Source organism: Schistocerca cancellata, chromosome 1, assembly GCF_023864275.1.
Source record: "Schistocerca cancellata isolate TAMUIC-IGC-003103 chromosome 1, iqSchCanc2.1, whole genome shotgun sequence".
NCBI classification, from domain to species: domain Eukaryota; kingdom Metazoa; phylum Arthropoda; class Insecta; order Orthoptera; family Acrididae; genus Schistocerca; species Schistocerca cancellata.
In genome coordinates, this window is record NC_064626.1 from 838,496,802 (window position 1) to 838,523,559 (window position 26,758).

Consider the following 26,758-nt stretch of genomic DNA (forward strand, 5'->3'; position numbering starts at 1 on the left):
ACCTTTTAATCGTTTCCAAAAGTCCTCTGAGCTTCAATTCAACTCAAAAGCACGGCGAACATGGGGAGCGCGAGAGACGTTTAGCAGAAAAATGGCGCCAAAGCTAATCGACCAATCACGGGCAACTTCACCTATGGCCACACTCTCTGTATACAGGCTCTCTAGGCCAACCAGTCGCGCCGCGCTACGGCCGTGAATATTCATTACTACACTGCGGACGTTTCAGTTTGACAGCTAGTGAGTGCTCATGTCAATCTACGATGGCAGATCAAGAGGCGTGTGGAAGAGCGGTTCACTGTTACCACCCCCTCACTACTGAATTATGAGCCGAACATCCTCACAATCAGAAACTTAAGGTGGTGATTCAGGCCAGCTCTATATTGAAAATGCCGCTCAGTGACTTGCTCCGTTTGATTACGCGCCTCTTCTCTAATACAGTCTCCGTAAGTACATGGGTCAGAAAGCTCCCTCGTTTCCAGTAGTGTAGACCGTATCTGTAGAAAAGTATCCTCTTAGCTTAGGTTGAACATATTGTGTGCATATTAATAATATCATTTACATGTCCTCAATAGGTTCTCAGCTAAAGAGGTTTTCATACGGCTTTCAATGCAGTCTAGAACAGACGCTCGTAACTGAAATATGAATGTTACGTTATACCGAAAAAGAGTTAATTTGGGCTATAAATGGTATCTAAGTACAAATTATAATCACACATCATAATATTTACACGTAATGGAGTTGCAATATCTACGTTGTTAAAAGCAGTGTCCGGCGAAACAGTTATATCGAGGGGCAAAAGAACAATAGTGCTCCGCAAAAGAGAGGGAGAAACATGGTCAACAGTGTGAAGAAGGTCAGAAAGCAAAGTTGTTCTTAAATGACAGTAATAAAGTGGTAGTGCGACCTCCAGCCCAGATGAGAGGAAACGCAGATCAGCAAATCGTAAGTAATTACCTTTTTTACATAAAAATCGCGACGTGAACTGTTTCATAATCTAAAAATAACAAAACTGTATCTTTATAGATCTCAGTTATGATGCCTCAGAACAAGAAAAAGGCAAAACGCGTCTGCCGGCCGGACTGGCCGAGTGGTTCTAGGCGCTACAGTCTGGAACCGCGCGACCGCTACGGTCTCCGGTTCGAATCTTGCCTCGTGCATGGATGTGTGTGATGTCCTTAGGTTAGTTAGGTTTAAGTAGTTCTAAGTTCTAGGGGACTGATGACCACAGCACTTAAGTCCCATAGTGCTCCGAGCCATTTGAACCATTTGAAACGCGTCTGGTATAAATAAATAAATGGCAACAGGAAAAGGCGGTTTTATTTACATAACAAGAATTTCTATGATTGCTTTGGAGGATGGCCAATCAAACAAATTTGTTAACATAGTATTTCATGAGGTTTCGGGATTTCGGCCGGAAGACGTCGACGTCTTGACAAGATATTTAGGCTGGCAACAATTCAGCCATCTTCAGGCGAGTTTTACAGGGTTTCGTCTATTCTTGCATCCCCACTCAACTTTATATTACGCACTGACAAGACATCTACGAGCATCGACTCCATACTACAGAATTTTCTGAAAATTATTTCAAGCAGTTAGAAAACCGACTCATGGTGTTAAGTTCGTAGAACTCCTAGTACCTATTAGTTACTGCTTTTCGAGTGAGTTGTCGTAGATAGGGAGTCGTGTACCATAATCCTATTACAACATCCCCATCTAAGTGATTACTCTGCATTTCAAGCTTAAGACCCCGGCGGAGGGTTCACAGAACCACTTTAACAACAATATCAATGACTACATATATTAAAAGCAATATTAAAAACTTTTACTTTGCAAGGGAGACAGAAAATAGACTGCACAGTATCTGATCAACCATGAAAATGCAGCCTAGGTACAGTAACTTTATTAGAAAACTGCTACGAAAGCAAAAGGAGCTTCATCAGAGAGTTATGCGAACCCCAGACCAGTCTAACAAATAAGCACTGAATGAAACCAAAAAGAAGGAAAAGTGAGAAGTGTGAGAAGCGTTCAATGAATTCAAAAGTACGATTTTGTTGACTGATCTGACAAAAATAATATGACTTTTTAGTCTTAGGCAAAATCAGTAAATGGTTCAAAATCATCTAATCAGTCGGTTAGTGATCATACTGATAGCGGAACGATAGATGACGTAAGCCCGAAATACTGTAATCGAGTCTCCCCATTTTTTTTTTTTTTTTCACTGCGCAAGTTTGTAGCTTCGGTCTCACTTTCAATCGTCGTGCGCACGCCGAAATGAAAAATATTAACGTAAGCGATCGAGGAATAGGAAATCAGCTAAATTCTTTCAGTACAGGAAATGTAACTGGACCTGGTACGACAATTGTACATACTACAGATTATGTGAAAGAGCTTACGACCCTTCTAGCAAACGTTTGTCGGAGGTCGCTGGATCACTGAAAGATTCCAAGCGATTCTGTTCTTTCCTGCTTTAAGAGAGAGTCGTCGGGCAGAGGCACATAAGTATAGCTGTGTATCACTGATGACAGCCTGTTATGAAATTAAGACACATGCTCACTGAATATAGTGTCTTTGACACTTTGGCTCTTTGGCTTAGCGTGCGCGAGCCGGTAAGCCTTGTAGGAGTGTTTCCAATCTCGGGGTAATTACCCCCTGAGGGGTAAAATTTAATTTTCTAAGGGGTAAAAACTGAATGATCTCCTATTCTGTTTCAGTCATGAAACTAAATTATTCTGAAAAGATCATTACTACCATCACAATTTTGTAGGTCTCTAATACTGGTTGTGTAAGTTATCAATAACGCCTTTTTCTCAATTAGTAGCATTAATGCAGTGGAGGTTACAGGTTCCTTACATAATCCACCCGCGACAGACATATGATGTGCTGTCCCGTACACCAGAAAAAAAAAGGCTCTAAGCACTATGGGACTTATTAACATCTGAGGTCATCAGTCCCCTAGGCTTAGAACTACTTAAACATGCCCAAGGAAGGATTCGAGCGTGCGACTGTAGCAGCAACGCGGTTCCGGACTGAAGCGCCTAGAACCGCTCGGCCCCAGCGGCCTGTACATCGCTGATGATAAAAGTGAGACACATACGAAACAAATAATAAATATCTCAAGAAAATGTCTTCTACTTGTTGTAGGTAGTACCAGCACTAGTCCATAAATTGTTTCAATATTCATTTCGAAATATACAGGGGGAGTCACCTAACATTACCGCTGGATATTTTTCGTAAACCACATCAAATACTGACGAATCGATTCCACAGAGCGAACGTGAGGAGAGGGGCTAGTGTAATTGGTTAATACAAACCCTAAAAAAATTCACGGAAGTTTGTTTTTTAACACAAACCTACGTCTTTTTAAATGGAACCCCGTTAGTTTTGTTAGCACATCTGAACATATAAACAAATACGTAATCAGTGCCGTTTGTTGCATTGTAAAATGTTAATTACATCCGGAGATATTGTAACCTAAAGTTGACGCTTGTGTACCACTCCTCCGCTGTTCGATCGTGTGTATCGGAGAGCACCGAATTACGTAGGGATCCAAAGGGAACGGTGATGGACCTTAGGTACAGAAGAGACTGGAACAGCACATTACGTCCACATGCTAACACCTTTTTATTGGTCTTTTTCACTGACGCACATCTACATTACCATGGGAGGGGGGGGGGGGGGGTGAGGTACACGTACACACGTGGTTTCCGTTTTCAATTACGGAGTGGAATAGAGTGTGTCACGACATGTCAGGCCAATAGATGTTCAATGTGGTGGCAATCATTTGCTGCACACAACTGCAATCTCTGGCGTAATGAATGTCGTACACGCCGCAGTACATCTGGTGTAATGTCGCCGCAGGCTGACACAATACGTTGTTTCATATCCTCTGGGGTTGTAGGCACATCACGGTACACATTCTCCTTTAACGTACCCCACAGAAAGAAGTCCAGAGGTGTAAGATCAGGAGAACGGGCTGGCCAATTTATGCGTCCTCCACGTCAGGGTAATGTACATGTGCGTCAGTGAAAAAGACCAATAAAAAGGTGTTAGCATGTGGACGTAATGTGCTGTTCCAGTCTCTTCTGTACCTAAGGTCCATCACCGTTCCCTTTGGATCCCTACGTAATTCGGTGCTCTACGATAGACACGATCGAACAGCGGAGGAGTGCTACTCAAGCGTCAACTTTCGGTTACAATATCTCCGGATGTAATTAACGTTTTACAATGAAACAAACGGCACTGATTACGTATTTATTTATATGTTCAGATGTGCTAACAAAGCTAACGTGGTTCCATTTAAAAAACGTAGGTTTGTGTTAAAAAACTTACTTCAGTGCATTTTTTTATGGTTTGTATTAACCAATTACAATAGCCCCTCTCCTCACGTTCGGTCTGTGGAATCGGTTCGTCAGTATTTGATGTGGTTTACGAAATATATTCAGCGGTAACGTTAGGTGACTCACCCTGTATAAATGAATTAACTGAAAGCAGGGCACAGCAATGACTGCATAACGGTTACTATAGTGCTGTACAAAGTTTTATTACTATATTATTATTATTATTATTATTATTACTAGAGTGGTTAGATAGCATTAACAGCCTGAAGTCGTCCAATTTCTGCCAGTTCAGAGGAGGAGGAGGAGGAGATTAGCGTTTAACGTCCCGTCGACAACGAGGTCATTAGAGACGGGGCACAAGCTCGGATTAGGAAAGGATGGAGAAGGAAATCCAATGTGCCCTTTGAAAGGAGCCATCCCGGCATCTGCCTGAAACGATTTAGGGAAATCACGGAAAGCCTAACTCAGGAGGCCGGAGACGAGTTTGAACCGCTATTTCAGAAGTAAGGAGCGCACCAATGAACAGTAAGTATACCGCACACATCTGAATTTGTTTGATTTGAAATTGGGTTGCAGTGAGTAGGTCAAGCTTGTGCAGCAATGGAGAGGAGTCATGTGACGTTTTGTAACAAGTGTGTACTCTCACTGCGGGTAGTTAGGTTTCTTTTCTGAGAAGGAGTTGTGAGTAACACCTGCGATGCACTAAGAATTTCTTCTTCATTAATTTAACACACACACACACACACACACACACACACACAAACTAAATATCATTCATCTTTCATATTTTTAAAAATAAGTGTTCCAAGAAAAGTCTTTCACTCTACAGTTTAGTTACATGCTAATATTGATGATGATGTGGGGGAGGTGGGAACACCAAATGTCATGGCGATAGGGGGGGGGAGGTGGAAGAGGGGAGGGGAGTACTTGCTAACGTCTGATTGCACACAGTGGTAATGGTCTAGTATTTTTCGCTGTCATACGCCTTTCCTGGCTGCTGGGACATTGTTGCGTCGCGCCAACAATGATTGCAGTAGCGAGTACGTGGAGCGAGCAGTGGTTTTAAAGTTGAAAGATGACGTCAGATGAGTTAACATCAGGAGATAGAATTGCGGGTAGTGGACACACGGAAGATGAAAAGTATTTAAGGAGTTACATCAAGGAGTATATTATTTGAAGTTCTTTCATAGGAAGATACGGACAGGAGACTCTTTCGTTTTGAGCAGAAGTAAATTCATGGGAACAAATGTTAACTTACGTGATTCGTGTCAAATCCATTGTTAGTGTGGACAAGGTCATACGGAAAAATTTACAGGCGACATTATATTTATAATCAGATTTGTTCTGTACCAACAAGAACAAACTGTGGGTTCTGGAATGAACGCAATTAGATTTTTGGAATATACCAATGTACATGAGGAGGACATATTTAGCAATTTTATGCTGTTTAAAGACTAATAAATTAAGTCAATGGACATTGTCTCTTAGTGCAGAAGATCCTTGTTCCTTGTCACAAGTAACCATTAATTTCTGTGGCAGTTAATTACACGTACGTCGCCAGCAGCCGCGTACAGTTTCATCCTTTGCCTGGTGTTATCTATCTGTAAGTCGAAACCCTTCGAAAATTCCGATTGCCTCGGATTACAGTCTTTCGAAAAAAAGTGAGCGTATATACATATGACCCTTTCGTCGAATGAAATCCTCCAGTACAGGAATAAACATTATTCCGAAAACATAGACCTCACGAAAATCATTTTCTCCTGTGTTCGCTCATCAGGTGCAGAAGGTAGTAGGAAACGGCGCTCAAATTCACACCGTTCTCCGTAACTTCTGGAAACTATTAGATAAATTCCGTACTATCGCTTGGTGAAAAAAAAAATACTAAATTGCGTAATGTCGGGCCAACTTTAGATTCAAAACTTTCTCGTGGATAGATTTCAAAGAAGAGTGTCGCGTTCCGTCATGGGTCGTTTTGTAACCACGAGAGCTTTACACTTATAGCCGTCACTCTCCAGTAGCAGACGCTGTAAGAGAGGTCTTCTACATAACGGAGGGGCACACTACTAAAATTCTGAGAAAGATAGTTCCAATAAGTGTCGGACAACATATTATTCCTTCCACACGCAGCTCGCGTAAACACCATGAGGGAAAAATCAGAGAAACGCTCGTGCTGATGGATTCCAGTAGGGAAGCGGATGGTCGACTTCGGTTTATTGGGAGATTTTTAGGGAAGCGAGGATCGACGGTAAGGGAGACCGCATACAGGACACTAGCACGACCCATTCCTGAGTACTGCTCGAATGTTTGGCACGCGCATCACGTCGGATTAAAGGAAGACGAGGCGAGCTGCTACGTTTCCGACCAGTAGTCTTGAACAACACGTAAGTATTACGGAGATGCCTCGGAAACTGAAGTGTAGACCGCTGGTGCGAACGCGACGTTCTTTCCGAGGAACACTTTTTGAGGAAATTTAGAGAAATGGCATTTGAGTGTGACTGCAGAACGACTCTAATGCCGCCATTGTACATTTCGCATGAGGACCACGAAGATTAGATAGGATAAATTGTAGCTTGTAGGGAGGCACATAGACAGTGGATTTTCTCTCCCTCTATTTGGGAGTGGAACAGGAAAGGAAATGACTAGTAGTGGTACAGGTTACTCTCAGCCACGCACCGTACGATGGCCTGTGGAGTATGTATGTACATTGTAGTGGACTGGCCAGACAGCCAATCCACTATACCCGGTAGCCGAAAAGCACGCGTCAAGCTCACGCAGGCTGGCGTGAGGTCTGGAACAGGACAATGTAATTAATATAGCCAATAAGGTACGTTGCTGCTGGAATACTTCACTTTAATCCATAATTGGTGTACATCGGTCTGACGGTACAGGCATCAAGATAAATACATAGTAAAGGATAAAGGCGCCTTGCTAGGTCGTAGCAAATGACGTAGCTGAAGGCTATACTAACTATCGTCTCGGCAAATGAGAGCGTAGTTTGTCAGTATAGCATCGCTAGCAAAGTCGTCTGTACAACTGGGACGAGTGCTAGGAAGTCACTCTAGACCTGCCGTGTGGCGGCGCTCGGTCTGCAATCACTGACAGTGGCGACACGCGGGTCCGTCGTATACTAGCGGACCGCGGCCGATTTAAAAGCTACCACCTAGCAAGTGTGGTGTCTGGCTGTGACACACCACATACATAACGATGTAGACGCAGATTGCTACTGACAACCGTACCTAACAAGCAGCACCCGCATATGGAATAGTACAGGGACGAAATTATAGAGGCACGGGAAGTACCATCACCACGCATTGTTAACAAGCCTATGGAGCGTAAGGGTGAACGTGCCGTTACTGCTCTTCAGTAGCTTTTGGTGCAGAGATATTTCGCTATAAATATGACCCAAAGGAAGCTACTGCAATGATCTAGTAAACCTAATGCTGTGAATGTTTAAATTTCAGGCATTCTAAAGCAGCTTTTGTGTTTCATTTTTAATCCCGCAATCATTCGTTTGGACAACACTTATTCAAAGTTGACTCAATAGGGTGAGAGCGTTCGTGGCGCAACATTCAATAAATTCCCGAATGAGATTTTCACTCTGCAGCGGAGTGTGCGCTGATATGAAACTTCCTGGCAGATTAAAACTGTGTGCCCGACCGAGACTCGAACTCGGGACCTTTGCCTTTCGCGGGCAAGTGCTCTACCAACTGAGCTACCGAAGCACGATTCACGCCCGGTACCCACAGCTTTACTTCTGCCAGTACCTCGTCTCCTACCTTCCAAACTTTACAGAAGCTCTCCTGCGAACCTTGCAGAACTAGCACTCCTGAAAGAAAGGATATTGCGGAGACATGGCTTAGCCACAGCCTGGGGGATGTTTCCAGAATGAGATTTTCACTCTGCAGCGGAGTGTGCGCTGATATGAAACTTCCTGGCAGATTAAAACTGTGTGCCCGACCGAGACTCGAACTCGGGACCTTTGCCTTTCGCGGGCAAGTGCTCTACCAACTGAGCTACCGAAGCACGATTCACGCCCGGTACCCACAGCTTTACTTCTGCCAGTACCTCGTCTCCTACCTTCCAAACTTTACAGAAGCTCTCCTGCGAACCTTGCAGAACTAGCACTCCTGAAAGAAAGGATATTGCGGAGACATGGCTTAGCCACAGCCTGGGGGATGTTTCCAGAATGAGATTTTCACTCTGCAGCGGAGTGTGCGCTGATATGAAACTTCCTGGCAGATTAAAACTGTGTGCCCGACCGAGACTCGAACTCGGGACCTTTGCCTTTCGCGGGCAAGTGCTCTACCAACTGAGCTACCGAAGCACGATTCACGCCCGGTACCCACAGCTTTACTTCTGCCAGTACCTCGTCTCCTACCTTCCAAACTTTACAGAAGCTCTCCTGCGAACCTTGCAGAACTAGCACTCCTGAAAGAAAGGATATTGCGGAGACATGGCTTAGCCACAGCCTGGGGGATGTTTCCAGAATGAGATTTTCACTCTGCAGCGGAGTGTGCGCTGATATGAAACTTCCTAGCAGATTAAAACTGTGTGCCCGACCGAGACTCGAACTCGGGACCTTTGCCTTTCGCGGGCAAGTGCTCTACCAACTGAGCTACCGAAGCACGATTCACGCCCGGTACCCACAGCTTTACTTCTGCCAGTACCTCGTCTCCTACCTTCCAAACTTTACAGAAGCTCTCCTGCGAACCTTGCAGAACTAGCACTCCTGAAAGAAAGGATATTGCGGAGACATGGCTTAGCCACAGCCTGGGGGATGTTTCCAGAATGAGATTTTCACTCTGCAGCGGAGTGTGCGCTGATATGAAATTTCCTGGCAGATTAAAACTGTGTGCCCGACCGAGACTCGAACTCGGGACCTTTGCCTTTCGCGGGCAAGTGCTCTACCAACTGAGCTACCGAAGCACGATTCACGCCCGGTACCCACAGCTTTACTTCTGCCAGTACCTCGTCTCCTACCTTCCAAACTTTACAGAAGCTCTCCTGCGAACCTTGCAGAACTAGCACTCCTGAAAGAAAGGATATTGCGGAGACATGGCTTAGCCACAGCCTGGGGGATGTTTCCAGAATGAGATTTTCACTCTGCAGCGGAGTGTGCGCTGATATGAAACTTCCTGGCAGATTAAAACTGTGTGCCCGACCGAGACTCGAACTCGGGACCTTTGCCTTTCGCGGGCAAGTGCTCTACCAACTGAGCTACCGAAGCACGATTCACGCCCGGTACCCACAGCTTTACTTCTGCCAGTACCTCGTCTCCTACCTTCCAAACTTTACAGAAGCTCTCCTGCGAACCTTGCAGAACTAGCACTCCTGAAAGAAAGGATATTGCGGAGACATGGCTTAGCCACAGCCTGGGGGATGTTTCCAGAATGAGATTTTCACTCTGCAGCGGAGTGTGCGCTGATATGAAACTTCCTGGCAGATTAAAACTGTGTGCCCGACCGAGACTCGAACTCGGGACCTTTGCCTTTGGCGGGCAAGTGCTCTACCAACTGAGCTACCGAAGCACGATTCACGCCCGGTACCCACAGCTTTACTTCTGCCAGTACCTCGTCTCCTACCTTCCAAACTTTACAGAAGCTCTCCTGCGAACCTTTCTTTCAGGAGTGCTAGTTCTGCAAGGTTCGCAGGAGAGCTTCTGTAAAGTTTGGAAGGTAGGAGACGAGGTACTGGCAGAAGTAAAGCTGTGGGTACCGGGCGTGAATCGTGCTTCGGTAGCTCAGTTGGTAGAGCACTTGCCCGCGAAAGGCAAAGGTCCCGAGTTCGAGTCTCGGTCGGGCACACAGTTTTAATCTGCCAGGAAGTTTCATATCAGCGCACACTCCGCTGCAGAGTGAAAATCTCATTCTGGAAACATCCCCCAGGCTGTGGCTAAGCCATGTCTCCGCAATATCCTTTCTTTCAGGAGTGCTAGTTCTGCAAGGTTCGCAGGAGAGCTTCTGTAAAGTTTGGAAGGTAGGAGACGAGGTACTGGCAGAAGTAAAGCTGTGGGTACCGGGCGTGAATCGTGCTTCGGTAGCTCAGTTGGTAGAGCACTTGCCCGCGAAAGGCAAAGGTCCCGAGTTCGAGTCTCGGTCGGGCACACAGTTTTAATCTGCCAGGAAGTTTCATATCAGCGCACACTCCGCTGCAGAGTGAAAATCTCATTCTGGAAACATCCCCCAGGCTGTGGCTAAGCCATGTCTCCGCAATATCCTTTCTTTCAGGAGTGCTAGTTCTGCAAGGTTCGCAGGAGAGCTTCTGTAAAGTTTGGAAGGTAGGAGACGAGGTACTGGCAGAAGTAAAGCTGTGGGTACCGGGCGTGAATCGTGCTTCGGTAGCTCAGTTGGTAGAGCACTTGCCCGCGAAAGGCAAAGGTCCCGAGTTCGAGTCTCGGTCGGGCACACAGTTTTAATCTGCCAGGAAGTTTCATATCAGCGCACACTCCGCTGCAGAGTGAAAATCTCATTCTGGAAACATCCCCCAGGCTGTGGCTCAGCCATGTCTCCGCAATATCCTTTCTTTCAGGAGTGCTAGTTCTGCAAGGTTCGCAGGAGAGCTTCTGTAAAGTTTGGAAGGTAGGAGACGAGGTACTGGCAGAAGTAAAGCTGTGGGTACCGGGCGTGAATCGTGCTTCGGTAGCTCAGTTGGTAGAGCACTTGCCCGCGAAAGGCAAAGGTCCCGAGTTCGAGTCTCGGTCGGGCACACAGTTTTAATCTGCCAGGAAGTTTCATATCAGCGCACACTCCGCTGCAGAGTGAAAATCTCATTCTGGAAACATCCCCCAGGCTGTGGCTAAGCCATGTCTCCGCAATATCCTTTCTTTCAGGAGTGCTAGTTCTGCAAGGTTCGCAGGAGAGCTTCTGTAAAGTTTGGAAGGTAGGAGACGAGGTACTGGCAGAAGTAAAGCTGTGGGTACCGGGCGTGAATCGTGCTTCGGTAGCTCAGTTGGTAGAGCACTTGCCCGCGAAAGGCAAAGGTCCCGAGTTCGAGTCTCGGTCGGGCACACAGTTTTAATCTGCCAGGAAGTTTCATATCAGCACACACTCCGCTGCAGAGTGAAAATCTCATTCTGGAAACATCCCCCAGGCTGTGGCTAAGCCATGTCTCCGCAATATCCTTTCTTTCAGGAGTGCTAGTTCTGCAAGGTTCGCAGGAGAGCTTCTGTAAAGTTTGGAAGGTAGGAGACGAGGTACTGGCAGAAGTAAAGCTGTGGGTACCGGGCGTGAATCGTGCTTCGGTAGCTCAGTTGGTAGAGCACTTGCCCGCGAAAGGCAAAGGTCCCGAGTTCGAGTCTCGGTCGGGCACACAGTTTTAATCTGCCAGGAAGTTTCATATCAGCGCACACTCCGCTGCAGAGTGAAAATCTCATTCTGGAAACATCCCCCAGGCTGTGGCTAAGCCATGTCTCCGCAATATCCTTTCTTTCAGGAGTGCTAGTTCTGCAAGGTTCGCAGGAGAGCTTCTGTAAAGTTTGGAAGGTAGGAGACGAGGTACTGGCAGAAGTAAAGCTGTGGGTACCGGGCGTGAATCGTGCTTCGGTAGCTCAGTTGGTAGAGCACTTGCCCGCGAAAGGCAAAGGTCCCGAGTTCGAGTCTCGGTCGGGCACACAGTTTTAATCTGCCAGGAAGTTTCATATCAGCGCACACTCCGCTGCAGAGTGAAAATCTCATTCTGGAAACATCCCCCAGGCTGTGGCTAAGCCATGTCTCCGCAATATCCTTTCTTTCAGGAGTGCTAGTTCTGCAAGGTTCGCAGGAGAGCTTCTGTAAAGTTTGGAAGGTAGGAGACGAGGTACTGGCAGAAGTAAAGCTGTGGGTACCGGGCGTGAATCGTGCTTCGGTAGCTCAGTTGGTAGAGCACTTGCCCGCGAAAGGCAAAGGTCCCGAGTTCGAGTCTCGGTCGGGCACACAGTTTTAATCTGCCAGGAAGTTTCATATCAGCGCACACTCCGCTGCAGAGTGAAAATCTCATTCTGGAAACATCCCCCAGGCTGTGGCTAAGCCATGTCTCCGCAATATCCTTTCTTTCAGGAGTGCTAGTTCTGCAAGGTTCGCAGGAGAGCTTCTGTAAAGTTTGGAAGGTAGGAGACGAGGTACTGGCAGAAGTAAAGCTGTGGGTACCGGGCGTGAATCGTGCTTCGGTAGCTCAGTTGGTAGAGCACTTGCCCGCGAAAGGCAAAGGTCCCGAGTTCGAGTCTCGGTCGGGCACACAGTTTTAATCTGCCAGGAAGTTTCATATCAGCGCACACTCCGCTGCAGAGTGAAAATCTCATTCTGGAAACATCCCCCAGGCTGTGGCTAAGCCATGTCTCCGCAATATCCTTTCTTTCAGGAGTGCTAGTTCTGCAAGGTTCGCAGGAGAGCTTCTGTAAAGTTTGGAAGGTAGGAGACGAGGTACTGGCAGAAGTAAAGCTGTGGGTACCGGGCGTGAATCGTGCTTCGGTAGCTCAGTTGGTAGAGCACTTGCCCGCGAAAGGCAAAGGTCCCGAGTTCGAGTCTCGGTCGGGCACACAGTTTTAATCTGCCAGGAAGTTTCATTCAATAAATTAATATCTTGTTAAAAACAGCGACTGGAAAATATTTGATTCGAATGTTCCGTGTACTTTTGTGTCTAATTTTGAATCCCGCAATCATTCGTTTCGACAATACTTATTCAAAGTTAACTTACTGGGGTGAGAGAGTTCGTGATGTAACGGTCAATAAATTAATATCTGGTTAAAAAGAGCGACTGGAAAATATTTCATTCGAATGTTCCATGTACTGCAGATCGCGAACATCTGTGTTTTCTGTATCTCGTTACGTCTGGAAAACAAAAGGGTTCGCGATCTAGACTGAACCTTGAAATAAAAGTGTCACGATCTGATCGCCGGCTCTTTCTCGTGCTTTCTGTCTTTTTTGATGAATTCGAAGGTAATCGACTACAATAGTTTCATTTTCTGTCCTTAAATTTAATTATCTGATTTTCATTATTCATTTTATTGAGTTGTGTAGCAAAGAAAAGCATTTGGTACAATAACCTTAATCGAAAATGTTTAAAAGATCAGAGAAAAAAATTCTGGATATCGACTGTTGGAATATAGAATAGTATTATGTTCCGAATATTGAATAAATTTTAGTTTCTTTCTTCTTTCTTAAAAAAATATGAAGTGTAAACAAAAACTTTTATTCAACTGATAATGACGTTACTGTAGTGGCAATTCAGCGTAATGTGGTAAATACAATGTTGTCAATCGTTACCATCACACATGTTACGAAACGATACCGTCTCACTGCAGTGGAGAGCATCACGAAAAGAATTTTTCTGGCAAACGAAAACTATGTGGTAGGAAATCAGTCGAAACCGTATCTTTGTCGTTAGGTAGAATTATATTCCTTGGGCCTCAATAAACGCAAGTTTCGTCGTTCATCTTAGATAAAAATGATCTCAAAGAAGCGTGAAGAAGCGTCTTATAACTTTTTAACTCTACTTGGAAACAAGCTTTCTTCTTGTGGTAGATATCGCTGTGCAAGCAACGATTATCGGCAATAACCTAATAGGCAGTAACTATATTTTCGTTATGTAACTTTCTAGATTTTGTGTTTACTTTCTTCAAATAATAAACTCTTGTTTTAGCCTACAGAATTGATTATTCGCTTAGTGTACACGAGGACGTTGTAAGAACACGTGTTGTCCAGTATGAGAGGAGCGCCAGAGCACTGAAATGAAATGATCGTATGGCAGTATTGGCCGGGAGACCCCCGTCTGGAGCACCTCTGCTCTGTAATGTGATGGACATTTACGTTCATCTCACCACTGAAAAAAATTGGGGATAAAGGCTGACCACAATCTGGCAGGTGTAGCGGTGTATGTGTCTATATTTGAAGTTGTACTCATTTCTTTTTAGTTTGTGTGTTTACAGGAAACTATCAGAGGAGAAGATGGTCATCGGCTAGTAAGTAAGCGTAAAATTAGGCATCTTGAGTCGCCGTAGGCGTTGGCTATTCAGCCTCCGGATAGCATCTGCCTGTCCAATTAGTGACTCGGCATTCGTCATGCTGACCAGAAGCGAGAGGAAAAATTTGGCACAGCGAACGTCACGATTTCTAGAAAACATATATTTTCTGTTTCTTTATGAATGGAACACATTTATGGAGCAACAGAAAGCTTTTCTGCAATTCATTTTCTTAGAATGACCAAGAAGAAAATTCTGGTAACCATAAATTTAAGAGTAACACAATGTGGTGAAAATTACAATAAAAAACATCGGAACGTGCAAAAAAGAAGTTACTGGACATACTGATCACCAAACTGGCAGTAGCCGACGGTGATGATAAACTTACATGCTTCCCGTCTGTTAAGAAACATCAACAGTCCAATCTTCAGTACCACAAAATTTGCACACCACTCAAACAGAAACAGACAGTACTATGCGAAATTTCTAACTGGGCTAAGTAGTCGTCTTTCACTAAATTAATTTTGTTAGCCTCTTAAACGTCAAACAAGAAAGGAATCAAGCCAAGCAAGATGAATCCTAGATCGTAACTGCTAATTTCCTCATCTTCTACACCTGTAAGTTCAGCTTTAAGATGAATTCCTTTTATTGGATATTTGTTCCTTCTTTTACGCAAAGCACTCTTTTTTCTTCTGACCCAAACATGTTTCAGCAGCTCTGTTCCATCATCAGTGGATTTTATTTATTGAAAAAGTGTAAAAAGTGAACCTATAAGCTCCTTTCTGTTATAAGATCTATTGTTTTATGCGATATGTGTATGTTAATGTTTCGTTCTCGTCATTTTGTTGCAGGGCTTTTTCTTGTTTGGTGCGATTAATGTCTGAGTGGGTGATCAATCTGTCATGGGATTGATGTTTTTGATTGTGATAATTGTTTATACCGTGTGTGCTTGTGTTGTTTATAGTTCTGTTTAGTTTTTTGCTTTGTTTCTCCTGTTTTATTTATTTTATCATTTATTTTATTATTTATTTATAAAATAACACATAAAAGGAAGTTTACAGAAAAGGCATCACAAACAGCTAAAGGGTCTTACACACATACACACACAGTGAGAGAGAGAGAAAGAGATAAAAGTACACAAAATTCAAATTCGGCGCCAAAATCACTCGGAAACAAAAACGTCGTGTACATTGCGTTTTACGAAGTGAAAACGCTTTAGTTGAACCAAAATTATAGGAAGTACATTTATTATGTGTGTACAGTGCTCTCAAAACGCGAAAGAACAAGAATCTGTCACAACAAAACTCGAGTAAAAACGAATATATTCGCAAAATATTTTGCCACACCAAAATCAAATTTTAAAAAAAAAAAATTCAAGGGATGTGTTAACTCGCTGACAAAATTCACATTTACATCGTTTAGTATGCATATGGCAAGCTGTCAGTGCAGAACGCCGTACAGATTTATCCATTTAATCGTACAGCTAGGGCCCCCCCGTCGAGCACACCGTTCGTCGGATGGCGGTCTTTCAATTTGACGCCACTTCGGCGACCTGCAGTCGATGAGGATGATGATGAGGACAGCAACACCCAGTCCCTGGGAGGAGAAAATTCCCCGACCCAGCCGCGAATCGAACACGGGCCCAGAGGATTGACAATCCGTCACGCTGACCATTTAACTACTGGGGGCGGACACCATACAGATGATACTGCATAACCCTATTGTGTAAAACCAATGTAAGAACAAAAACTGTCTTTAGGCTTCATTTTGTTAGATCACTTTCAGTCTAAAATATGTTCAGTTTTTACAATATTTCAATAAATAAAACTCACTGATGATGGCACAGAGGTGCCGAAACATGTTTGGGTAACAAGAAGAAACAGTGTTTTGCATAAATGGTGGAACCTATATCCAATAATTTAGACAGTAAACACGTAAAAAATACAAGAGCTGCAAATCCAAAAGATGAAATTCCTTTTATATTTAGTTAGTACACAATGTGTTGATCATTAGTTATTAGTTAAAACTGTGTAACGTACCGATACTCGAACACAGACATTAGTTTTAGCCGACAGTATTCTTTGAATTTTATAACCAACTAAGCACGTCTCACAGAGCAACTCAACAGTTCCAACAAGTAAGAAGAACAAGGCTCAGATTGTCTGTAGCCTAGGTAACATGTAGTAGTCCTCAGGCTTCTTATAAGAAATAATGTAACCTCACGATATACTGCTCACATCGATATCACTTTCCCTCTGGAAGAACGAATGTATTCCTTGCAAGCAACGGCTATACTTAAAATACAGTGTTGGGGTGTGCTCCTTACAGGACGTGCTAACGGCTTGTGCTTCATGAACAATAAAGCCGCCTCTAAACGGTCATAATCATACTGAAGGACAGTATGTTGAGATATCGCATATACTTGATCAGTATGGACAATTTATAGATGATATTGACTTTCGTGTAAGTGCGTCGTTGTCTTGGAGATTAACACTCACCCACGCCTGGGCGGTTTTCAAGAGACGTAAGCGCGTGCAGACTTGATGATTTAGTGTGGAATCAATGCACGAGAAAGTGTACTCCACAGGGTAATATTTCATGGGTGGCTGAACATTCGGTTCGTTATCGTGTCGCGAAGACTGAATTCTTCCGCGTCGCGACGACTGTGAACTATAGATATCAGGACAAAAAATGTTTATGTATTGCATTTTTTCGGGATGCCACCTTTCAGTAGAGTACAGCAACTTATAAAAGAGCATAAACTGTGGATAGGTTTTTGTTTCTGGTCTCAGAAGACAATTTTACTAGAGCTTCGAATGATCATCTCCAAAGTAAAACCCTTCCCCAACCGCATAAACATTACTTAATTACGAGAACGCACAGAGTAGGTTGGACAGGGGCACGCGACAGCGTACCACGACAGATCACAGGTGACTCTCACTCGTTACACTGTGTGAGTATATTCGTATAGCTATCTGATTTTTGCCAGGCCGTTTACAAAGTGTATAACCATATTGTCGAACATCATGCGACCTTGTGACGTTTCCGTTCACACAGAAGACTAGAATTCGTACCAATGTGTTGGAGAGCTGTACCGTTCAAAGAGTGTAGCATGAGAAGTTGAGGACACTTTGCCACCTGCGATATCTGTCTCGGGTTGCGGCTTTCGGCACTAGAACAACGGCTGTCCATTAGACAGCGTGAGGGAAGACAAGGAGGAGATACGGAGACACAGGAATGCTCAGATTTTTCCACTCAGAGCTTCACGAGTGAAAAATGGAATGAAACATGTCTTGAAAAGAGGTTATAAGATCAACATCAACAAAAGTAAAACAAGTGTAATGGAGTGTAGTCAAATAAAATCAGGCAATGTCGTGAGAATTAAGCAATGAGTTACTAAAAGTAGTAGACATTTTGCTATTGGGACAGTAAAATAACTGTTGATGGTCGAAATGGAGAGGATATAAAAATCAGACCGATAGTACCAACAAAAGCATTTCAGAAAAAAAATAAACATGAAACATACATTTCAATGTTAGGAATTTTTTTTGAGGGTATTTGTCTGGAAAGTAGTCTTGTCCGAAAGTGAAACACGGTAGATAAACAGTTCAATCAAGAAGAGAATAGAAGCTTTTCATATGTGATGATACAGTACAACTCTGAAGATCACATGAATAGATCGAATAACTAATAAGGAGGTACTGAATCGAATATGGGTGAAAAAAATTATGGCACAACATGACTAAAAAAAAGGGGCTGACTGATAGGACACGTTCTGAGGCCTCAAGAAATTGTCGGTTAAGTAATAGAAGGAAATGTAGGAGGGTAGGGATGTGGAGTGGAGAGGGAGACGAAGGCAATGAATATAGGGTTGCAGTAGTTATGCACAGAAGAAGAGACTTGCAAAGGATGAACCACCGTGGATAGCTGCAACAAACCAGTCATCGGATTGAAGAGCATAAAAATAACAATACCGCCACTACCACATGTTTTTGAACAGTTAATAATGGAAAGCTACATTCAAACACTGCAGTGATTCTCTTGTGAATGATCTACTCGAAAAAGCTAAAAATGCAACCACTGATTAGGCAATCGAGAAAATGATTATTACACTATTGGACGTTCACCGGTGTAGTTTGAATGAACTGGTTGTCGGTATAAGTATATCGTAAGAAAGAGGAGGCTACATTATACATGGAAGTTTAGCTACGATAAAGTTATGTGCAAGATCGGTAGCGCATATGTTGGATACGAACAAAAAGCACTTACATTAACGAATGTGTTTGGCCCGTATTACAGAGAATTTAACAAACACAGCTTTGTCATTGTGCGTAAGAAGTGGATCATAGCTTCACTTCAGAAATGAATCAGTTTTTGTAAAATATCAGTTATTAGTTTTTACCAAAATAATCTTAAAATTTTTATATTCTTCTTTATTTTACTTCAAAACCAGTGTTATCTGCAAAAAGGATTAATTTTGCTCCATTGAAACAAAATAGAAAATCATTAACATAGAGCAATAACAACAGTAGACTCATCACCGAACACTGCAGAGCGCTGACTGGAATTTATCCTCATGCCGCGGCATCCCTCTCTGAATTCCGTAAACAGTCTAGCGTAACATTTTGTTGCTGTTTCGTACACGGCGACACAACCAGAAACTTTCTATTATAACGGTACAATAAGCACAATAAACCAATCATATGGTATCTCACCGATCACGGTCAAATCGTTTAGGGAAGAAATATTCTTGCAGCTTGGTAGCTCACTTTACACTGTAATTTTTACTGTAGACTGTTTGTACTAGGAGTTGACAGGTTCAGATGTTTGCTGCAACATTGTCAGGTGGGCACTGAAATGATAACATAGCCAAGAGAGGACTTGAACGTCAGTTCCGTAACAACAAACATCCATGTTATAAACCCTGTTCTTATTTTCAACTATTATTGTTACCAGCGTTTTAGTACGCCATCAACAACACCTAAAATGATTTTCATCCTCCGAAATAGGACAAGATAAAGTTAATGGAAAAATACGTAACAAAGTTCATACATCCAGATGAAAATCGAAAGTGGGCTTCTGTTATGCGTGTATGAATGACAGAAGGATACTGTGGGTACAGTAGCAAGCAATTCACGCGGACACAGTAATTATGCGACAGTTATATCAGCCTGTCAGTCTACATAAAGCACAACAATTAGCCTAGAAATAGAATATGCCTATCCGTTTTCCAGTGTTCTAGGTCATTTAACTCACACCCCTCTCCACCAAACAATTACAACTGACACAACTTCTTGTAGTGTGAATACACTGCTAATGTAACCGGAAACACGCAGAGAATTATTTAATTAACAGTCTTACCAGAATTTATATGAGCGACACAGGAATCTAAAAGATCTAACCGAGCGGGAAACTAAATTTTAGAGATACGTATGTAAACACCAGTGGTTAGTATAGTTTTTACATGTGTAGTTTTGATTTTACTACGTACACCAACGAAGGAAGCTTAGCATTTAGCGTCCCGCAGACGATGCGGTCGTTAGGAACGGAGCACAATATCGAATTGGCTATAAAGAGTGAAGAAACTTGCTGGCAGATTAAAACTGTGCCCCGGAACGAGATTCGAACTCCGGACCTTTGCCTTTCGGGGGTCAGTGCTCTATCGACTTTTTTTACACTTTGTTCGTTGCATGTGGTCATAACGGACCTCATGTGACATCCATTGAAGTTCGTTGCTAATCTCGTCACTCAGTTTTTATTTTTTTTAATTACATGGAGCAGACAGCTCTCTGACCGAACATGCTGTGCTACCGTGCTGGCACTGGGCTACCCAAGCACGACTCGCGACGCATCCGCACAGATTTAATTCTGCCATTTCCTCGTCTCATACCTTCCAAACTTCACAAGAGCTGTCCTGCGAACCTTGCAGAACTGGCACTCCTGGAAGAAAGGATACTGCAGAGACATGGCACAGCCACAGCCTGGGGGATGTTCCCAGAATGAAATTTTCACTCTGCAGCGGAGTGTGTGCCGACATGAAACTTCCTGGCTTCTGTGAAGTTTGGAAGGTAGGAGACGAGATACTGGCAGAAATAAAGTTATGAGGAGGTGTCACATGTCGTGCTTGTGTAGCTCAGCCAGTAGAACACTTGCCTGAGAAAGGCAAAAGTCCCGAGTTCGAGCCACGGTCCGGCACACAGTTTTAATCTGCCAGTAAGTTCCGTATCAGTGCACACTCTGCTGCAGAGCGAAAATTTCATTTTGGAAAGAGGGAAGAGGTCGGCTGAGTCTTTTTAAAGGAACCAGCCCAGTATTTGCCTTAAATGCTTTAAAAGTACCATATAGAACCTGCATCCGGATGGGTAGACCGCCATCTGAACAGCTGGTCTTGAAAGAGTGAGACCAGTGTCTTAACCACTACGCGGCTTAGGACTTTGGACTCTTTGAGAAGCAAACAAATTCAGTAATGGCTTTCAGGAATCATTCACTCTGTGACAGAGTGAGAGTATTTGTGGGAATTTCTGGCATGTTGAAGCTGTACCGGAATGGGACTCGAACCTCGACTAGTTGTATTTCAGTTACAACCCACTTAGCATTTGAGCTATTCAGGCACGCCTCTCTCGTCACCTTCACAACTTCAGTTACACCTAGCTATTCATCTTGAGGTTAAAGTTTATCTTTTGCGCCCATGTTTTCTTCAGTATGGAACAGCACAAGCCACAAGAAAGAGGGCTCACTGCTTTTCTTACTAAACTGGCGCATCATTACGCTACGGCAGCTATAGGTCGGTGACCAGTAAGATGTTGACCGCCCCGATAGCTGAGTCGTCAGAGTGACGGATTGCCGTCCTAGGGGCCCGGGTTCGATTCCCGGCTGGGTCGGGGATTTCCTCCACTTAGGAACTGGGTGTTATCTTCATCATCGTTTCATCCCCATCCGGAGCGCAGGTCGCCCAATGACCTCCACCAAGGCGTCCGGACCTGCCCCGTAAGGGGCCTCCCGGCCAATGACGCCAAACGCTCATTTCCATTTACCAGCGAGATCCCGAATCCAGGGATGCATCGGTACGCAGCATACGTTACTTTGCCTAAATCAAATCATAAGAAACATTTAAATACTGGTCATCTGCCCAGGGTGATCATCGAATCGGCGAGTCACGCAATCAGCGAGTCACCGCGTCGGTGTCCGTTGTAGTGGAGACTTCTGCAATGATACCACCACCGTTCCACCGTCATCCTGATAGAACTGCCTGTCAAGGGATCCAGCCGCAGTACTGATGGATCAGAGCGGCGATCAGAGGCTGTCTCAGCCACTGAGCCACTGGGAATCAGCCAGCGCCAGACGCCGCCAGCCAGATCTGGGATGCCTCGCAGCAGTCCGACCGCCAGCCAGCCTTCACATACGACCAAGCCAGGCTGTACCACATCGCCTCGCAGCTGACACGGCACCGCCAGACCCTGAGTTTGCAAATGCCGCAGGGTGTTCTCGCCGTCGTACTGATGAGGGGACCGCTCCGATTCGTCATCACCTATCCTCCAGATTTGTAGGATACGCAGGGCTTGGCCACTAAAGAAAGCGATTGAAGTCGGAGCTGCAGATTATAAAGCGTTTAAAAGAAAACAGCAATATTGGCGCGGATCGCGTGAGACATAAGCCGTTTATTAAGCGTCTCTTCCAGACAGTGCTTGGAGCAGCAGAATGAGTACAGAACGGTAATAATATGGTGATGGGTTCGAATTCCTATGCAGAAACTTCTTTTTATTCTGTATTTTTACATTGTATGTATTGTATTCTATTGTATGTTAACCGGGGACCTAGAAACGACGGAGAGGCTCCGTCCCCGCCGCAGCCGCCGTGGTCCACAACCCCACGACGACTACCGCAGTCCACTTCACCCCTCCGCCGCCCCACACCGAACCCAGGGTTCGGTTCGGCCCCCGGTGAACCCCCCAGGGAACGTCTCACACCAGACGAGTGTAAACCCTATGTTTACGTGGTAGAATAATGGTGGTGTACGCGTACGTGGAGAACTTGTTTGCGCAGCAATCGCCGACATGGTGTAACTGAGGCGGAATAAGGGGAACCAACCAGAATTCGCCGAGGCATATGGAAAACCGCCTAAAAACCATCCACAGACTGGCCGGTTCACCGGACCTCGACTCGACAAAATTCCGGCGGGTGGATTCGTGCCGGGGACCAGGCGCTCCTTCCCGCCCGGAAAGCCGTGCGTTAGACCGCACGGCCAACTGGGCGGGCGATTTTTACATTACTTATACTGCAAAAAAAAAAAAAAAAAAAAAAAAACTTTTCAGTGTATTGTATTTATTAATAATTTCATAAAAGGCAAGAAAAGGGAAATGACAGTTTGGGATTGAAAATAAATTTCCAGGAAGGAATTGTCAGGCGTACATAAGATCTGCATATATAAAATTAGTTTCTTTTATTATTAGCAGTGGATTATTATTTACATGTCTTGGGGTGATAGTCATCGTAAAAACAGGGAACCTATTGTTCTCCGCAGCCTCTGAGGAGTGCTCAAAGCTCAAAATGAAACTAAAGGACGTCCTATACGCTTTAATTGCAATCCAGTCTTGGACCAAACTTAATTGGCGAGTCGTCGTGGACAGTTTAGGTACAATCCTTTCTGGGAAATTGTTTGTAATCCCAACATTTCTTCGCTTTTACTTTTCATACCTTTTATGAAAATATTAATAAATTCGACATATTCAGCATTATTTTAGTTTATTTGCAAAAAAGTAACATGAAATCTGAAAAATAGTAGAAAGAAAAAATTTCCGCGTAGGGACTCGACTCACAACCCTCTGAATATCCTTTTGCATTTTTTCCACTGCACCAAATGCTGTCTGAAAACGATACTAACATAAATGGCTCACATTACTCCAGACCCCCACCAAGAAACGCTATTTCCTTGTAAACGATTGGCCACTTGGAGCACCCACTTCAGTGACTTTCATTTCCGTCAAGTCCGCATACACTATAAATCCGGACGAAATTGGCGATGAGGAGTGGGCGCGGTCCTCTTGCAAGCTGTACGTCGCAACAGCCGGCTGCGTCATCTCTACGCATCGCGCACCCAGCTTCGTGGTTACGACGCCCTCCAGCCGGTGCCCGCACGAGTTAGCAGTGTACACAGTTCGGAAGTACAAATAAAGATTTCACATGTCAGCGAGCTGCTTTTGATTCACCCTGACCCACCGTCCTACACCATAGAACAACCACACCCTTGACAAATAAGTAAAAAACGCTTTGAAACTATTCTGGTTTCAGCGAACACGTACTTGTTTTTTTTCTTTTAACACCACTCGTACATGTTTCTGTGAAATTTCACCATCATCATTAGGTTCCCTTTATTTTTCTGTCCAATAATACGTAAAATATTGCATGGTAATAAATAAAATTTTGGGATTGTGAACGCTATATGCAAAACATTTTAGTAAAATACACTGGGAGAGTCAGGAGGAAGGTATGTGCTTTGAGGCCGATAGTATTGACGATTCTGAACAGAAAACAAGAAAACTTCAGATAAATATATACCATTACCTTAACCTTACCCGACATACAGCTAGTTGAAAATGAACTGTGGTGCGGTTGTTTTAGATAACCGTCTTAATGGAGTAGGGTATCGTGATTTCCTGCAAAATGTGTAACCAGAATACTTGGAGGATATTTCTTTGGCAACTCGACACTGTATGTACGGCCAGTGATGTAGTTCCGCACTGAAACGTATCCTTTAGATTGCCGTTGTGGGGTTGGCTTAAAAGCGAAGTCTGCAAGCCCAGAGTGAACACAAAGGAGGAGCCTCTCGCTCGTATATTACTTGCGCATGTCCAAGTAAAGGATCATAAGAATTACCACAGATCAGCAACACAGCAGCACCAAGAGGGGTAGCTCACTGGTCAGCAGAATGGGCTCGCATTCGGGAGGACGACGCTTCAAACCCCGTTCGGCTATTCTGATTTCGGATTTCGGTTTTCCGTGATTTCCCTAAATCGCTTAAGGAAAATGCCGGAATGGATCCTTTGAAAGGGCATGGCCGCCTTTCCTTCTCGATTCTTCCCTAATAGGCCTGTTTTCTGTCTCTAATGACCTCGTTGTCGACGGCGCGTTAAACACTAACCTCCTCCTCCAGCAACACAGCAGCCATCTACAATAGCTGCAAAATGTTTTGCAGTTAACGGTGGACTTTTTGAACATCTTCTGTAAGGAAATGTACACAATTACACAAAACATTAGATCACAATGTTTCGTTTACTATCACCTGCATTTTTCCTCTTCCCCATTGTTCTCATTAGTACCACAGGAACTGTTAAGTACATAACATTGTTCATATGACGTAATTTGTTCAGAACACGAACACTATCACTCCCAGAACGTGTACCTTTCCTCTTGAATCATTCTGTATATATCAACAGCACATACTTAACTGACAATTCGATACAGTTTCTCGCCTGCAACTAATACGAACTGCTCTATAGCACATTGCTAATACGGAATGAAAAAATTAAGCCTCAAATGAAGCTATTGGTGTTCGGTTCATTTTTCGCCTTGTTGATGGTATTTATCTTACACGCAGTATTAATTTTTTAATATCTGCTAGCAACACTGCCATGGTAATTGTTTCGAGTTTGTTTGAAATCTACCTTATGTAAAACACTACTTATTTATTTCCATTTACCCAGACATCTTTTGACATCAATATGTCATCTTCTGTGAGTCAAATTTATTTCTAAAAAGTATAATATACAGTTTATAATCGTTTCCCTATTATGGGCTTACAAATTGTAAAATGTGCATTTTGTTTCATTTGTTTCAATTGCTCACATGAAAGTTACATTGCTAGTGAAACTGCATTATTATAGATTGGATTTCGTGTACTTTCTTAGTTTTGGCAGCATGTCATCTGCAAAGTAGTAATGAAGAAAATCTTTGAGTATTTCTGAGGTACCATTTCGTGGCTAGTGATTCTGTATGTTATGGTACTTATATTTACCGTCCTGCTGCGTATCTCTGGTTGATATCGCTGTCTACTGCTGTTATTTGTAGGATTTCCCACACAACTTTACTTCAACGTATTTTTCACAAAACGTGATTTGAGGGGACACTTTCTCCATACCCATAGATCGGTGCTACGCTGTTTTTGTTGCTCACTTGTTCATCGTTCACCTAACGTTTAATATCGGGCTAATTTTGAATGTTTCGTGAGAACTGTTGCGGTGTGTTTGCTCTCACGGAACAGTCAAAATTAGCGCCTCGTTAAACACAAGGCAAACGATGAACAAGTCAGCAGCAAAAACAGCGTAGCACCTCTCAACGAGTAGGAGATAGTGATGTACATAAGGACTAGCCACAAAGTAGTACTTCAGAAATACACAAAAATTTTCCTATTGACTGTTTTGCAAATGTAATGCTGTCAGAAAAAAAAGTGCACGAAATACAACGAATAATAAAGCAGTTTCAGTAGCAATGTATCTTTCAGGTGATCAATCGAAACAAACCAGACAAAACGTACACGCTATAATTTTCAGCCCTACAATTGATAAATGATTATAAAACTTTATATTATATTTTACAGAAATAAATTTGACATTTTCTCCGTTTGGTTTCCTAAAACCGAACAAGAGAAAGATATAAAAGCTGGACATGGGACGATAGTAAAGTTCGAACGCGAGGCAAGGCTGAGCAATTTCGTGCGGTATTATCTACGCTATGAGGACAACTAACAACTACTGAATCTGGCAAACCGCTTGAATTTGCACGCGCATTCATCTGACTGGGTAACTTCAATAATAATTAACTCGGGAATAACGCAATGAGTCCTTTTTTTTCTTAACAGCTATTTCTCAACATAACTTGCCCTGGAACACCCTTACACGCTTTTCAGGCTGTTTCTGACCACCCTGTATATCCAGGCCTTTAGCGATATAGACGTAATTAACAGCGTACGGCGGTTACAGATGATTTAGGAATTTGTCTGGTTCCAGCAAGTAAGAGAAAAAATTTGTAACTACTCAGATACCTTTTCGTCGTGATTGACAAATATGCATCCGATTTCGTCAGAAAAAGAAAGGACCGTTTGTCAAAGACAATAAAGCGTCGATACCGGCGACGGTTTGTCTCCATAAAGGAGATCTCAACACAGGCGCCGGTTCAGGTGTCGCCCGTTTGGCGTAACGTTCCATTCGGCGCGATACGCCGGGCGACGCTGAATGTCGCCGCGGCGCGGATGAAGTATTGCCTTACGCCGCGTCATATCTCAGCGGCAGCGGCGCGGTCGTGATTTACCGCCCTATTATACAAAAGGATGACATCACAAGCACACTCGCTTCGACCCTCCATTAAGCACGGCGTTCTGTCCTCGTCAACCGCTCGCTGGCGGAAAAAAAGGGGATAGAGAGGGAGGAAAAATCGCGCCGTTAATTCCTCGTCTGGCGTGCTCCGCTGTGCCCGCCCCCACCCCGCCGCCCCT

The 26,758-nt window shown here is 43.9% G+C and overlaps 1 non-coding gene across 1 annotated transcript; it reads right to left on the reverse strand.

Moving 5' to 3' along the window:
* Positions 1-9,791: 9,791 nt before the first annotated feature.
* On the reverse strand, positions 9,792-9,866 carry Trnaw-cca (transfer RNA tryptophan (anticodon CCA)). The gene has a single exon. It is a non-coding gene; the product is annotated as a tRNA-Trp (tRNA).
* Positions 9,867-26,758: the final 16,892 nt, after the last annotated feature.